The 17,245-nt window shown below is 43.2% G+C and overlaps 1 protein-coding gene across 4 annotated transcripts in view; it reads right to left on the bottom strand.

Annotated features, from left to right (window-relative positions):
- The window catches only part of LOC122810396 (solute carrier family 12 member 4-like), a 2,349,234-nt gene that overhangs the window by 843,512 nt on the left and 1,488,477 nt on the right, over positions 1-17,245 (bottom strand). The gene's annotated exons all lie outside the window — the stretch shown is intronic.

Below are 17,245 nucleotides of genomic sequence, written 5' to 3' on the forward strand. Positions count from 1 at the left end.
AAAAAATTAAAGTTTCTTATCTAGGCAAAACAGTGAAGTTCTGAATTTCGTACTGGCCAGGTGTATGTGTCGGCCTGCAGACATCTGACGTATGTCCCACATTGGTCATTTGAAGAGGTGGTAACCCTACCATATGTACATCTTGGCTAGCAATAGTGTTAGGTGATTCTATACATGATTGCGTGTTCTACTGCTGGCAGTGGTCGTTTTACCCTTCAGAGCAGGCGCTATTAGTACAGGGGTGAATAATGCTGGTTTCACCTGTTCTGGACATCATTGACCGTGATCTGCGCGATATTCGGAGAAGCTTATCCATGTTTCGTGCATATCCATATAGTCATATTTAAACGTCGCTTATCAGCAGTGGGCAATGCATATTCCTGCTAACGTGTGCTACACATATGATCTGATGACCTGCATCCGACATGCATTACTCGTGCCTTCAGGATTACGTTACATCCCTTACAGGATGTGGGACCGGGAACATGCATGACAGTCACTGCATTTAACACATGGCTATCTGGGATTTGTACACGTGTTATGTCATTTTGTACGTGGAGTATACTACGGCTGTTACTCCATACTGCACTCACATGGGTAACTCAGTTACTTTACATATTGATGAGTCCAGTTAATGGTATGTCCATGTGATGTTTACTGGATGTGCTCCGGTATTGGGTATGTATATCACAGTGAGCCACACACGATACTGTGCTACACCTTCAAACGACCGTAGGTGAAGCATGCTGGGGTGACGAATACCCGTCATGGGTACACCCCATGCCTTGTCACAACATCCATGATTATATTATGTGGAGCCCCTCATTAACGCAGCAGGGACTCCGTGCTGAGTGTGTGCAGAACAGTGTTTACACACATGTGCTCCCACAATTGCCTCTGCTCCACTAAGCGACAGTTGGTTACTCGATGTTGTGGCAACAGCGGACACTGTTTGCCCCATTTGGTGTATGGCCTCTGACAATCGGCTGTTTACCTACCGATGTACCTGGGAACCTATACACACAGCACCACCATATGCTGATAGGCGCATGTACTGTTCAGGTGTTGACATTCCGTGTTCCAATAGCTGTTGTATGTACAATGTTTGAGGGCTGCCTATGTAGGATTCACACAGTGGGCCACCTATACATTACAATTTACAGGTGGTCATGTTTGTGTGCCATCCATTTTACTGTGTGTGCAGGTGGAGTGGTGTGTCAGTCCGTAGGGGCCTACACTGTCAGAGTATGTGCTATACGTTCCCTCTTTGCCAAGGCATAGGCATATTGGGCATGCCTCCGTCTGCCTACTGGGGCTGGCACAGTGTGTTTGTGGTCTGAATCCCTCTGTGCCTGTGATGGCCTTGGCAATTGCGGTGGGCTATGAGGGCCTTCACCATTTTGTCCCTGCTGCAGCTGTTTCCGCAGGATCATATTATGTAGCATGGCACATACTATGATGATGTGGGCACACGTGCCTGGAGAGTACTGCAAGGCTCCACCAGATGTGTCCAAGCACCGGAACCGTGATTTCAATATCCCGAACACACGCTCTATGATGATTCTGGTTTGTGCGTGTGCCTCATTATGGTGTTCTTGCATGGGTGTGTGTGCATTTCTGATGGGAGTCATCATCCACGGCTCCAGTGCATAGCCAGCATCCCCAAGGTGGTCATGTGGGATGTCCCCCCTGACAAATACCTGATACAGCTGTGAGGCATGCCAGATATGGGAGTCATGGTAGTTTCCAGGGCTGCCAGCACACACATCCATGACAATGCCCTGGGCATTGCACACAACCTAGCAGTTGATGGAGTGGAATCCCTTGCGGTTTATGTAGTGCCTACCATGCTCACCGGGTGGTGACTTGATTTGTATGTGCGTGCAGTCTATCGCACCCAGTAACTCCGGGTAGTGTGCCACATGGTGGAAGTGACGCATATTGCTGGCCAACTCCTCCTGAGTTCGGGGGAAGTATATATGCTCATTGGCATGTGGTAACATGGCATCCAGGAACTGGCTGGCCAACTCCTCCTGAGTTCGGGGGAAGTATATATGCTCATTGGCATGTGGTAACATGGCATCCAGGAACTGGTGTAGTACCCTGGATGCTGATGCCTGTGAGATCCCCATTATATCTCCATTTGTCCTTTGAAAGGTACCTGTGGGTAGTATTCGCAAGCTTACACATACCTTCGTGTCCACTGGGATGGGTTCCCCTCTGTTGTTTCTGGTTCTCAGGCGTGGCTGGCACAGCTCCACTATTTGCTGTAAGATGTCCCTGTCCACCCTGTAATACTGTACTATCTCCAGATCATGTAGCCCCTGGTAGGTTACCCTTGGTCTGAACACTCTTCTCCTCCTCCGGGGCCTGCGGTGGTTGTCGGCATCATCCTCCACAACACTGTCAGTCTCTAACACATGCTGATGAATTACAGCTATGGCAGCTCCCAACATGTACATTTTAAAAGTTCCCCATGTGTTTACACCTATGGTGCAGTGTTTGGGAATACACAGGTGTGTGTAGGGTGCTTTCACACTTTATACTGTTGTGCTGTGAACACCGATGATGTCATAGGGTGTGTATGTACGATCGTAGCTACAGGGTATCTTATGTGTTTTACTACCGGAACTACTATTGTGGTGCCTTTGGTGTTGAATTACATATGGCTGATGTGGATTACCTCTTGACCTTCCCTTTACATTTCTGCACGTTCCACCTACCATTTTCTGGCATGCATCCAGCAGCCTGCTTTCATTTGTACTTTCCTAGACCTGGCGTATCTTGCGTAATGTGTGCTATTGCCGGTCTACTGTCGGTTTGCTTTGCTCTGCTATGACAGATCTCCTATCTTTGCAATCCAATGCCTCCCCTCCTTTCTTTGCATTCCAATGCCTCCCCTATCCTGTTTTGCAGGTTTCTGCGAGCAGACTTGTCAGCTGCCGTCGATTGGCCGCCGTGAGATGATTGGTGTTGATTGCTCATTAGTACTCCAATTACCCTACTTCAGCATTTCCTTCTTTTCTTCCCCTGACCTTCCTGTTTGTGCTATTGTTCGCGGCGCGCGCATCCGCTTACTGGGTTTTGGGCACGTTTTCATCCCTGTACACATGTGCTTTTGGGCACCATGTGTGCACTCAGCTAAACTATTCTACACACATATATATATATATATATATATATATATAAAACTATCCCCCGGATTCATGAATCCTCCATGTAAGACTTAATAAGTCTTACTCGGAGGCTGCAGTTGAACAGTATGATGTCAGTGTGCCATGAATATTCATGAGGGCATGCTGACTCATACTCTAGTCTAACACAGTCCGTGTAGGAAAGTAGGGGGCATGTCCGATTGCCGAGTACTGCAAAGGGACACGCCCACAGAAGAGTTATAGTCCTGATAGTAAACACCCACGAGCGAGTCCACTGAAATGTCAGGAAACACAACACCACACATCACAACAGACTAAACCCTAGTGAAAATGTTTAAAATGTAAAAATAACCATTTCATGTTTTTTTTTTATAATTTCCAATATGTTTGCCCGCATTTGCGCTCGTTTGCACGGGTATGCCCTTCGCTCAGCCACAGTTAGCAGATATGACATTGAAAAGCATATAAGATCTACATATGCAAATTAAGCCAAGTAGCAATAGCGTAGCGGTAGAGCCATCGCCCAAAGAGGAGGTAGTCACGGTTTGAGCCCCACAACATCCCTCTCCATTTTTCTTTAAATAAGTATGAAACAATTTCCCGACATATATAAATATAATTTAAGTAAAATGTAATGAAATGGCCCATGTATTTGTGAACACAACCTATATTATGTATATATAAAAAGGATCATAATTGCCCGTAGCTTAGCAGCACTTTAACAAGCTTAATATGAGTGCCCGGAGCGAAGCAGCGCTTTACCTAGCTTAATATGAGTGCCAATAGCTAAACAGCGCTTTACCTAGCTTAATATGAGTGCCCGTAGCTAAACAGCGCTGAACCCAGCTTAATATGACTGCTCATAGCTAAATAACGCTTTTCCCAGCGTAAGCCGTTTGCGCGGAGCTGCGCAGCACGCCAACCAGCTTACCGTCGGGCAACGTGTAGCAAAGTCGCCTTTACACAGACGCACCTCCTAGCCTGTCTAGACAGTAGTTAAATAAAAAAGCAATGACAAGGATCTAACCCGGGATACTGTGCACCATAGTCAAAGTACTGAACCACTAAGCCATGACAGTTGTACTTAGAAATCCAGTATTACCATACATATAGGAATGAATGAAAATATAACCATGACATAGCCTGTTTGCTCTTAGCTGATAAATGTCCAAAATGGCCAATCACAAATAAGTGTGGGAAAACCGGCATATATAAGCTCCATAGATGGGAATACACACCATAACTGATTGTGGTACCTATTTGCAGTCAGGATGGCAGGTGTCGGAGAGGGTAATCGCTTTAGAGCGCAAAGGTGGGGCATTGAGGAGTCCAAATATATGGTTTGGCTCCTAGTCCACCATCATGAAGACCGACTCATGCAGGGCCAGGTTCAATGGGCAGAATATAAGGCAGAGGCGTGGAACCGGTTGGCACATGATCTTACCAGTGCCACAGGCATTCCCAGGACTGGTGAGCAGGTCCGTCACCACCATGCGGACCTGAAGTGACAAAAGGAGGACCAACTGAACCAATGGATCCAGGAGGCCCGTCATATGCCCAGTGCCCCACTACTAAGTATCCATGTAATTAAGTATGTAAGAAATGCTATTCTAGCCTATAGTATGGATAGGTATGTTCCAATATCCCTTCATTTATATAACAGCTGCAGGTGTTGGTACCGCGAATTGGCAAGCCTATGCTGATAGGCTGCTAAGGCTGTGCCACCAGGCAGGTTAGTAATTATTCAGCTGGTATTATTATAGAATATAAGTGAGACAGCCTGTAAAAGAGTTCAGTGTTGTAACCCAATTAATAAAGGTCAAATAAGCCTAGAATAAAGATTATGCTAGTATTCTAAGATCAGATAAGTGATGCAGCCTGAAAAAGAGTATTGTAATCCATTAATAAAGATTAAACAAGTCTCAAATAGAGTTTCCACCTATATTGTAATATCAGATAACTGCTTCAGCCTGCAAATGAGTGTTCTAATCTATCAATAAAGGACAGACAAGTCTTGAATACATCCTTGTATATACTTTCATATGAAATAAGTGTGCCAGCTGGAAAGGATTGTTGTAACCCAGTAATAAATGTTAATAAAGTCTAGAATTGAGTACCATCCTGAAATGTAAATATAAAATAAGTGAGAGAGTGTGAGAAAGAGTTTGCAGCTACCAATAAAGGTGTAAGAAGTCTGGAATAAAGGTATACTGCATGTACTACATAATGAAATGAATGAGACAGCCACAACCAAAGAGGGAAATGTTTTTAATAAACTACAATACTTGGACTGTGTCCGTCCCACATTTTGGATATGTTGTTGTACCCTTGTATTATGGAGATAGTATGGTTGTATGAAATGCTGAACATCCACAGTTGTCTAGGCCCATATAAACTGGCTGATGGGAATGCCAGTATCTCAGAAGAATATTTATAGTCCTCATCTGTTTCATGTATAGTATGTACATGTTAATCTGGTACATGAGCAGCTTGTGCTTGTGATCCCACAAATGTCAGTGTGTTGCTAGAACTGTACGTAACTGTTCAAATGTAGCAGGATACTTTACCTGAACACAGCCAGATATGAACATATAGGAATACAAATGGAATGTATATTAATGTAGCAGTAACATCTCCATCACCAACATTTCTAAGGTTACATACAGGAAACTGTACTAATACATGTAGGGGATATATATCTGCATCTAGTAGGAATATACAGCATACGTATAGGTATTTTAAGTTGTTAATGTAATATTTTTCCACCCTACCTTATGTTCACAAATGATGCCATTCCACACAAAACTGGGTATGTGTATTTACAATTAATTCTTATGGACATTTGTCCTGCTGGTTTGTACATATCTGCATGTACGTTGATGCATGTGCCCTGTTCACATATCCAAACCTGATGGCCTGTTGCCACCAATCAACCCTGCATGCTGTTAGAATGTCCAATGTTGTTCTAAATATGCATGTGTTATGCTTGCTGTTCAACTTTTGGAATTCATGTGTGTTTGGTTAATGGGAATACTAATGCATGCTGTTACAACTAATTTGGAATGGCGTTGTTTGTTACTAACCCAAAATACCTTTAAATACTGCTAAACATAGAACAATTGGGAAGGCGGGTCCCAGCAGACCCACCTCTCCCACCTCAGCTGGCGATTGCACCTGGCACCAGTGCCCAGCCCAGGACCTCCTCCTCCAGTGGCCCTGTGTCACCTTCAGGTGGAAGCACTGCAGGGGATGGGGCTTGCCCTCCCTCTGCAAGCATGGCCGGAGGAGAGCCTACCCTCACCCTCCAAAGGTTCCAGTCTGTGGTGCATAGTGAGATCAGGCGTTCCGTGACTGATCCCCTACGCCAGCTTGAGGCAAGAGTGGCGCAACTCATGGGTGTGCCTGCCCCTACTATCCAGCCCACAGTACAGCCTCAGCCTGGCCTGTGAAAGTGCAGTGGTAACTGCCCATGGGTGGGGATCTCAGTTCCACTATTGCCATCTGTGGGCTCATGGGCTTGCGATATCCAAACATCCGTCCCCATCAATTGTGTTTACCCACCACGTGTCATACTCCACGCCTGTATGCGTCTTGTTTGTCTTGTCTGTTAACTTCCCCAACCCACCTCCCCCAATATTCCTACTTCCTTTACCTCACATTCCATTCTTACCTGAAGGAAAAAAAAAGGGCAATCTGTACCCGCAAAAAAATTACGCCCCATACATAGCTGCCCATTTCACACACGTCTGTTGGACATGTAAACTGATAATTACAATTGGCTGTACAACATACTTTGTTGTCCTCACTCCTCTCTCAGGGGTGGAAGGTTTCAAATCTCCCTCTAAATTTCTAACAATTGCACAGCTGTTGCTGGTAAACAATTGGGCAGCTATGGGCCTTCCCTACATCCTTCCTGCACATCCCGAGCTTGTTTTCCTACTGTCCTACCCTCTTTGTGCCCCCTTTTTCACCACTTTCCTATTTCCCCATTTTCTTTTCTTTAAAAGAAATTAGTGCGGGTGTTAGTGGGAGTAAGCACTTTTAAGCAGTAGTCAGCGGGTGTGTGCTTGTGTGCGCTTAGCTAAGCGTAGATAAGCATAGCTAAGTGTCGCGCAAACCCGCTTACAACTGCTTAAAAGTGCCTTAGTCACTCTGTATGACAAGGCTTGTAGTCTGCTCATCAGCAAAATAAAATACCCATCAGTCTCGATCCCCGGACACACTAGGCTGCATGAATTACCACTGAGCCACAGCAGATATACAATAACTTGGTGCTGTAATAAATATATCATGCATTACTATGAGGGAATGTAAAGGGAAAATAGGAATGCCATAACACAAATCTTGTTCTGTGGGTCTTTACCAGCAGGTTATGTGGAATGGTATGATATGACTGTGAAAAGGGAACCAGGCATTCTTGCAGGATATTATGTTACAGTAGTACTTTACAAACCCCACATGGTATCACAGCAGGAGAAACACTGGCCTTCCTGAATATGGCACACACCTGAATTAACAACTGTGAATGCTATACAGGGATGGCCCTGAGTTGTAAACATATGTTAGCTGTGCCCCTCTGACTCTGTGTGGAATGTAGTAACAGTAGGCAGACAAGTGTGGAATCACATGCAATGAATAATGTCAATAGGTGAGAGTAGACACTGCCTGCACGTCAGACAAGATGTAGTAATACATATGTTCTGATTCCCTCAAAGTCTCAAATGAAATATGTCAGTAATATATTACAGGGCTATCTCACCTGTATGTACCTTTCCCTGAGACTGTTCCAATATATACATGACAGTATCTGAGGCCTGGCAGAGGCAGAAACATACAGGCATATCTGCTCTTCTGCTGTTACACACTCTGAAAATAGCTTTCGAATGAGTTCCAAAAGCTTGCCCTTTGTAGGGGTACAACACAGTAATATCCAACCATGTAGCTATGCACTGCTAGCAACAAACTGTGACAATGCCACTGTTCCACTGCCGAAAGGACTTGTGTGGTGCACAGACAAAGAATACTAGGCTAATCTCAGTCTACCATCTGGATATGTCCACAGGTGGGAGCTACACAGATAGACTACTTGCCTTCATAGACTAACAGGTACACAGCAACCCTGTATGTTCAGCAAGGTAAACACCACACAATAATAAATAAAGCTCTCTGCAGGTCTGCACCCCTACCCAAAAGTAACATATACCTGTGTAGTCAGGCACAACCAAGGGTGTAGGTAGCTATACTCAGTACTGAAATATGTCTCCTTGTCTTGAGCACCCTGTGCTAATGTCAACACAAACAAACCAACAACTGTTCTGAAGTGAGTAATATACTAAGGACAGTATAGCAGTATAAACACACTGCATGTGCCTGATAATTGCAATTGGTAGTACAACATACATTGTCGTCCTCGCCACTCTCTCAGGGGTTGAAGGTTTCAAATGTCCCCCCAAATGTATTGCATATGCACAGCTGTTGCTGTTAAAGAAATGGCCAGCTATGGATCTTCAATAGACCCATCCTGCACATCCCGAGCTGGTATCCCTACTGTATTCCCCTGTTTGTGGCCCCTTTTTCACCACTTTCCATGTCTGCATGGCAGGGCCCTTGTTCTGCTGAGCAAAAAAATAAAAGCTCTGTCAGTCTCAAACCCTGGACCTTAGACACACAACATTGCATGAAGTACCACTAAGCCACAGCAGACATACAACAAGCTGGTGCTGTAATAAATATATCATGTATTACAATGTGTGACTGTAAAGTGAACAGAGTAATTTCAAAACACAAATCTTGTCCAGTGAATCTTTATCAGCAGTTATTGTGGAATTGTATGACACGACTGTGATAAGAGAGCCAGCCATTCTAGCAGGACATTATGTTACAGTATTACTTTACAAACACCACACACTATCACACCAGGATAAACACTGACATATTCGAATAGGGCAGAGGCCATACATCCCAACTATGAATGCTTTACAGGGATGTCCCTGATTCGTAAGCAAATTCTAGATGTGTCCCTGTGAAACCTTCTGAAAAATACACATGTTATGCAGAAAGTTGGGGAAGTACATGTAATGGAAAATGTCAATAAGGAACAGTAGACACTGCCTGCACATCACAAAAGGTGGATTAATACATATGCTCTCATTCTCTCACAGTCTCAGGTTAATGTCTGTAATATATTACAGGTGTACCTCACTTACATATACCAGTCCCTGAAGTAGTTCAATTATAAACCTGAGTGTATGAGACGCCTGGAAGACACAGACACACACAGGCATATCATTGTTCTGCTGTTACACACTCTGCAAATAGATTTGGAAGGAGTTACACAAGCTTACCCTTATGTAGGAGTACAACACATACATATCAAAGGATGTAGCCATGTATTGCTAGCAAACAAGTGTGACAATGACAGTTTTGCAGTGCTGGAAATACTGGTGTGGTGCACAGACAAAGGAAACTAGGCTAACCCCTGGCTATCATCTGCATATGTACACAGGTGGGAGCTACGCAGACAGACTACTTTCCTTCATAGACCAACAGGTACACAGTAAACCCGTATGTTCAGCAAGGTGAACATCACACAATAATATGTACAGCTCTCTGTACCTCTGCACCACTACACAATAGTACAATGTACATGTCTATTCAGGCTATACCAAGTTTTCTAGTTAGGCATACATAGTACTGAACTTGTACAGTTGTCTTGAGTAGCCTGTGCTACTGGCAACACATAAAGGAAACCCAAACGGGACAGAGGTTAATAATGTTTTATTTACAGTATAGTAGTCCACAAACAGGTAATGTTGCAGAAAAATACATTGCAATCACTACTGTTGTATGGCAGCTAGTTGTCTAAGTAGAAAAACAGTACATACTCCCATGTATCTTGTGTTCCCATTTGGAAGGTTGAGTAAAATACTACACTGGCAAGTGTGTATTGGAAGCAGCAACAGTCAGGTTTCACTACAACATGCAAAGCACTGGCTACAAGTATATCCTCAGAAATAGGAACTATACCAACCTTCTGACTGACACTACGGTGTCCACAGCAAACAAGCAGGGGCACAAACCTGGAAAGCTGAAAGGGCTACGCCTCCCTACTGTATCATTTTATAGCAGTGTGCTGCTATGCCAGTGAGTACTGCAATTACCACACAGCAGGCTGCATGCAATTACAAAATGGTGGGCACCAATTGGTGCAGAGGCCATCACATGCACATAAGCAGATACATACAAAAGCAGGCTGTACTTGCTTTCTACACATGCAATAATATCATTGCATCTATCAACAGAGACAGAGAGACAGTTGGAGAAAAATAAAGAGAGAAACAACACAGGAAAAGGAGGCATGACATCTGCATACATAAAAAAAAAAAAAAACAACAGTAGTGTTTAAAACTAAAAATCTACAATCAGATGCAACACAGGAATAAAAGGAAGGGTATGTAACACATACATATTTGGCGGCATGTAGTAGCTGTTTTTGAAGAGTAGTCTATATACAGTGTATCATTTATATACGTCAGCAGTAGATATCTAAATGTATCTGTACATGTGCATAGATCAAGGGACATACTACAAATGTTTGTGAAGGGTATATATATATATATATATATATATATATATATATATATATATATATATTGTTGAAGGTTGTTCTGTGCATATGTGTATGTAGGTTGTATTGTTTGGCAATGAAAACAGCATGCACTGCTGGTATATCACATGTGGTGTTCATATGCTTGTACGTATGAATCCACATGTCTCCAGTGTTGCAGCCAGTGAGGCCTGCTGAAGCTACATGGGCGGAGGACACTTAAATGCATTCTGAACAACACTGTGTAATATTATGAAATAATTATATATCCCACATCTATCACATAATTGATATCCCCACCATGAAAAGTGGACTGTATATGGGCCTATATGTACAGCTATATGTCCAGCAATGAATGTATATATGTATGTGTGTATGTATGTGTATATACAAACACATATCTATATATTTATATATATATATATATATATATATATATATATATATATATATATATATATATATATATATATATATATATATATATATATATATATATATATGGATATATATATCTATATCTATCTATATATATATATATATATATATATATATATATCTATATCTATCTATATATATATATATATATATATATATATATATATATATATATAGAGAGAGAGAGAGAGAGAGAGACACACACATGGGGTCATACGTAATGCAACAGGTGCGTGCTGCCCAAGGCATGGACTGAAGCATAGTGTTAACACTGCAGTGCCATCCCTTCTTGCCAAAAGAATGTACCCATCAACTACCACATAGGTGGTAGTCTGACTAACACCAAAGGTGTGATAAGAGAACCAGGTACACAGCAATGAATAGTAGCCTACTCGGTGATAAGTACAGTGCCACACTACTCATGTAATCTGTCTACATAGTACATGTCATCACTAAAGGTGTGTTGTCCAGTTAAATATTGGTCAGTGTACCCCGATAGTCATCACACGTACAACCCATTCTATAGTACACTGACACATGTGTTATGTACCTCACATGACAACTATAGCAACTAGAAAGGCTACAGACATACCCCATAAAGAGTAGTACTGGCCTCAAACAGATGGCCTATGCAAACTGACACACAAAACCACAGCTAGACTTGGTGGCATAACACCTACCCAGAGGTGAACTCTGCCTAACATACAGACGTATGTCACACACATAGCTGTTGTACATCCTCCACGTTAACATATCACAATCCCTACAAGCTACACACTGTAGGCCGAAAAACCGTGACAGATCACTTAACAGCACATGCTGGATGGATACATACCTACCTCAGAGCCATGACATACTCTAGAACAAACAAACTATCAATAGGAAACAAAGCTCCTACATACCAGTTGTCATACATACCTGTAAGGATTGGTGTGATATACAAAATATACACCGGCAACCCCCTCTGAGGCTCTGGTTGACCGGGGACAGTTCAATTAAATTACATGTGTGTCACAGGCCAGGGTAGCCCATGGCTAGTCTGTTCAATGCCCTAGGCCCATATGTGTATAACCTACCTATGACACGATGCACACACACATGTACATAGTGCAATGCTTGTTACATGAGGATGACTGAGTGTGATGTTGAATGTGTTGGTGAATGTGTGCAAGGTCTGTAAAGATGTGATAGCTTAGTGTGTTATTGTTTCTGCCATGGTAGTTTGTGTCCTATCTGGGATCACAGCAAAAGATGTGTATAGCATTGCCAGGCAGACAGAGTAGGATGCCATACAGTGTGACATATTTCCCCGTTGTCAAGTGTGTTCTGCCATTGTAGCCCAATGGTTCATAGGTTCATAGGTTCATAGGTTGGTACTAGGCTATCAGCCCTAGGGCCTATACAAGCCTAGCCATAACAATTCCCTGGCTATTTCTTCCCACATTATTTACTTTCCTGGACCCCTGTCTAGCAGGGCGACTGATGTGATCCCTGGGGTGAATTTCCTTTCTCCCATCCAGTCGTCAAGGTTCCTTTTGAAGAGGTCCAAAGAGGCATTCTGCTTGATATGTATGGGCAATCTATTCCAGAGTCTGGGGAGTCTCTGGGTCAGGAACCTATCCCTCCAGCATGTTTTGTTTATTGTGATGACAAGGTTTAGATCCCTGGAGCATGTAGCTCTGATGGATTGGGATTTCTTTAAGTGTAGCATGTCCAACAGCTCTGGGTTTGACATGGCCTTGTATGTTAAGCAGAGATCGCCTCTGAGTAGACGATATGCGACAGAGTATAGCTGGAGTTTTTAAGGCGGTCAGCGGGGCATCTGCTTTAGGCCTGTGATTCTTTTAGTGAGGTATTTCTGAGGCCTTTCCAGTTGTTGCAGATGTCTTGAGAGGTACATACCAAATGGGGCATTGTATTCTATAATGGGTCTAATGAGGGATGAGTACAGTGGGACAATAACCTCCTTTTTCTGGATGAAAAGCCCTTCGTGATGAGGTGTGCCACATAGAAGGATTTCCTGACTGTTGTGGCGATGTGGTTATCGAAGGTGAGACCACTGTCCACCTGTGTCCCTAAGTCTCTTATCACACTTTCTGTGTTTAGTGTACTGCCACCTATATGGTAATTCATGGATACATGTTTTTCCCAAAGGGGATAACAATACATTTCTTGGCATTGAGCTTGAGCCCATGGCTCTGGCACCAAGCATCTGTTTCTGTAAGGCCCTTTTGTAGAGTATCCACATCATTTGGGGATTCAATAATGGCTCCCAGTTTGCAGTCATCTGCAAACTTTGTTAGCCAGAGTCCCTTAGTGTTGACCTGTACTTCAGAGAAGTAGATGCCAAACAAGAGCGGCCCCAGGACTGAACCCTGAGGTACTCCACTTGTCACTTGTCTGGAGCTGGATTTGGAGTCAGCTACTTTTATAGTGTGGGTTCTATCAGTAAGCCATTTGGCAACCCATTGGGTGACATAGGGATTAATGCCCAACTTAGTAAGTTTATCTATGATTCCAGAGTGGGGATGGTGTCAAAGGCCTTGGCAAGGTCTAGATAGGCTGTGTGGACCACCTTACCCTTGTCCATGGCTCTGGAGACTGATTCAAAGAAGTTAATCAGGTTCAGGAGACAAGATCGGCCCTTCACAAACCCAAACTGGGTGGGGTCCAGTGTTTGAAGGTTGCCAATGTCTTTGTTTATAAGTTCCATGATAATACGCTCCATGGCCTTGCAGATAAGGCTTGTCAGACTGATGGGACAGTAGTTTCCGGGATCCAAGGTGGATCCCCTTGTGGATTGGGATAACTGTAGCTCTGCGCCACTCAGTGGGCACGAAACCTGAGGTGAGGCTATGATTAAACATGACACTTAGGTGAGGTGCCAGTTCATATTGTAGTTCATGTAGTACACAGCCCGGGATGTCATCTGGTCCCATGGATGCTGTATTCTTGGCTTTAGAGAGTGCGTTTTGTACCTGTGTGGCCGTTATCACTGGAATTTGGCAATCTTCGGTATTGAGATGGGCCATTTAGGGGTGAGAGGGGTGAAGTTGGCACTGAATCGATCTGCCAGGATATTGGCAATATCCTTTGGATCAGTATATTTAATGCCATTCTGTTTTAGCTCAGAGCAGATCTGAGCATTCCATTTAGATTTTTGACATAGTTGTAGAATGCTTTGTGGTTGTCTTTGGAATCTTTGGCAATTTTATTTTCGTAACTAGCTTTGGAGGATTTTATGAGGCATCTCAGTTTCTTACTGAGGCTAGTAAGGGAGTTTTTTGCATCCTGGGATTTTCCTCTTTTCTGCAAAAGTTTCTTCCTTTTGTTGTAAAGTTTGTTTATGGCAGGGGACCACCAGATTGGCTTCCTTGTTTTGGATGAGAGCATTTTGGTTCTATTTGGGATGGCACGATTCATGCATGAGTGGATGTGCTCGTACAGTGCCTTAGTGTAGGATTCAGCAGTTTCAGTTCCCATGCAATACATGTATGAGTAGTGAGTGTTACGGCTGTACATTTCAAATCCCATATGAATTGTAGCAGTACCTGCAGCTGTAGGCCTAAACAGCACAGTATGTTGTATGTTCACATTGCTTGCAAACACTGTATTCTGTGTTCCCTGTAGTCCTCACAGAATACATGAGTCAGTCATGATGTTTTGTAAGTAGTGCACACATCACTGTATGGTACACCCGTAAAGCTAATCTTGTTTGCCATGCATTTGTGTGTCGTCTGTATGTGTGATGTGTGTGTAATCAGGCCTGTACTATGCCCCATACATATGTGTGTTACAGGGTATATGTGTGTATTTAGAAACATGTATAGTGTAGTACAGCAGTATGACACCTATATTAACAACTGTGCACATATGTTAGGTAGGTGTTTGACATTGACGACTACAGTGTTAGACTGGTAATACTGTACCTGTACTTCACATCCATTTAAATGGAGGACATCTGTCTTTATGCATTAGCTTGATGTATACCTCCTGTGGCTAGGTGGAGGATGGTGTCACATACAGTGTGTCATGTACTGCTTTATAGTCTGACATACTGCCATCACTTTGCTGCTGTGCAGAACATGGTTTGGTATATATATATATATATATATATATATATATATATATATATATATATATATATATATATATATATATATATATATATATATATATATAGTAAGCTACGCACTGTCATCCTGTTGTAGCCTGAGCACTGATATGTGGTATTGCACATGTGCATCTTCTGACAGGAAATTGCATGCTGTATTTGTCGAGTAATTGATATGTGTAGTTTAGAATATGAGGTGTGCCACATGGCTTGCTCACATATATTGTTAATTTGTCTTCCAGGGTCATGGCCCACAGTAGGAACCCTACATATTCTGGTGATGAGGATGCTGAGATACACACCAGCCTTGTACAGCATTTCCACCTGCTGTTTTCACAAACCAGCCAAAACCAGCATGAAAGGGCTGCACTGTGGCAAGAGCTTGTTCGTCGGGTAAATGACATAGGCATGCATAACCGGACATATGAGCAGGTACGCCATCACTGCAGTGATTTAATTCGACATGTCCGGCAGTGTGCATCTGATATCCACAGACAACAGCTTGCCACAGGTGGTGTGGTAGCTATCCACCCCCCCCCACCAGTGTGGAGGAGCTCCTCCTAAGTGTCGTGGCTCCAGACCAACAGCAACAACATCCACAAACATGTGTCATCATGGAGGCCGGAGCCAACCAGCATGTTGAAATGGAGCGTGCAGGTAACATGCCATATCTGTAGTTGACTGTTCTCTGTAATGGTAGATTATGCATATGTGAGATGTGTACTGTGTGTGTAGCTGTTATGCTGCCTATTCTTGTGCAAGATTGATATTCTGAATATAATTTGTACACTTGTGAAAGCCAACTGTTGTACTACTGTACTTTATCATACTCACAGTAGCAATGGCACAGTTGTGGCCACTGACAATCACTCTCATATTTTTGCAGGTCCCTCTGGAGTGACAGCAAGGCAGCCAATCCATGCTGGTGAGTGTGTAATAATGATACTATTGCTAATGACATGTGCATGTCATATAGAGGTGTAGTCTGTGCACATGTAACACACCTACGCATAATGCATGCTGTGCATGTTTGCTGTGAGACTATGCATATCCCATTAATCTCAGTGGCTGCCTCACTCACATGCAATACACAGAGCATCACACACAAGTGTGGTAACACAGTAGTGGACATTGGATAGGCATACCTGATACACATGTACACAACACACACGTTTGGCATAGACACTACATCTTAGCCTGCTACACATGTCCAATCCTGACACCTGCTGTATGCCCACCCTTCAGTATCCCACTTATCATCTACACAGCACACATAATATACCTGAGGGGTAGAGGCCTATCATGTCTCTGTGCAACAGTCTTGAACAAATAATACATTCATGTTAGGCAATGCTCCCTATTGGCCACCTTACACACCCATGTAACAAGTGGCTGTGTAACTGTGGATGTAGTCATGTTACCGCACTTCAGGTACAGCATGCTAGCTGCCTGTCTGGCACACATTATTATTGTTGACTGACCACAAGATGCATGTTGATCATGGCTCATGTTACTACACCACATCCAGTTACACTGACCACAGAAGTACACACAGCAGTTATTGTGTAGCACCATAATGTGTGTGTGTGTGTGTGTGTGTGTGTGTGTGTGTGTGTGTGTGTGTGTGTGTGTGTGTGTGTGCACAAATATATGCACCCAGAGCTTGTAACACTTGCACAATATTGTTCTGTCCTTGTACACATTGTGTCCCAGGGTGAAGACAATCACTGAACAACTACACACAAGCATCAAGTACATGTATACTGTTATTAACAAGGGTTGTCTACACTTGCACTGCATGTTCTTGTGCAACACATAATCTGCATGCTGACACGTGTGAGGTGATGATTTTCGTGTGATACTGTCACCCACCCTCAAACACTATTGTGTATTTGTTGGATTGCAGGTGTGTGTGTGTTTGTATCTGCTGTA

This window comes from Protopterus annectens, chromosome 8.part1, assembly GCF_019279795.1.
Source record: "Protopterus annectens isolate FY-2018-M chromosome 8.part1, PAN1.0, whole genome shotgun sequence".
In the NCBI taxonomy this organism is placed as follows: Eukaryota; Metazoa; Chordata; order Ceratodontiformes; family Protopteridae; genus Protopterus; species Protopterus annectens.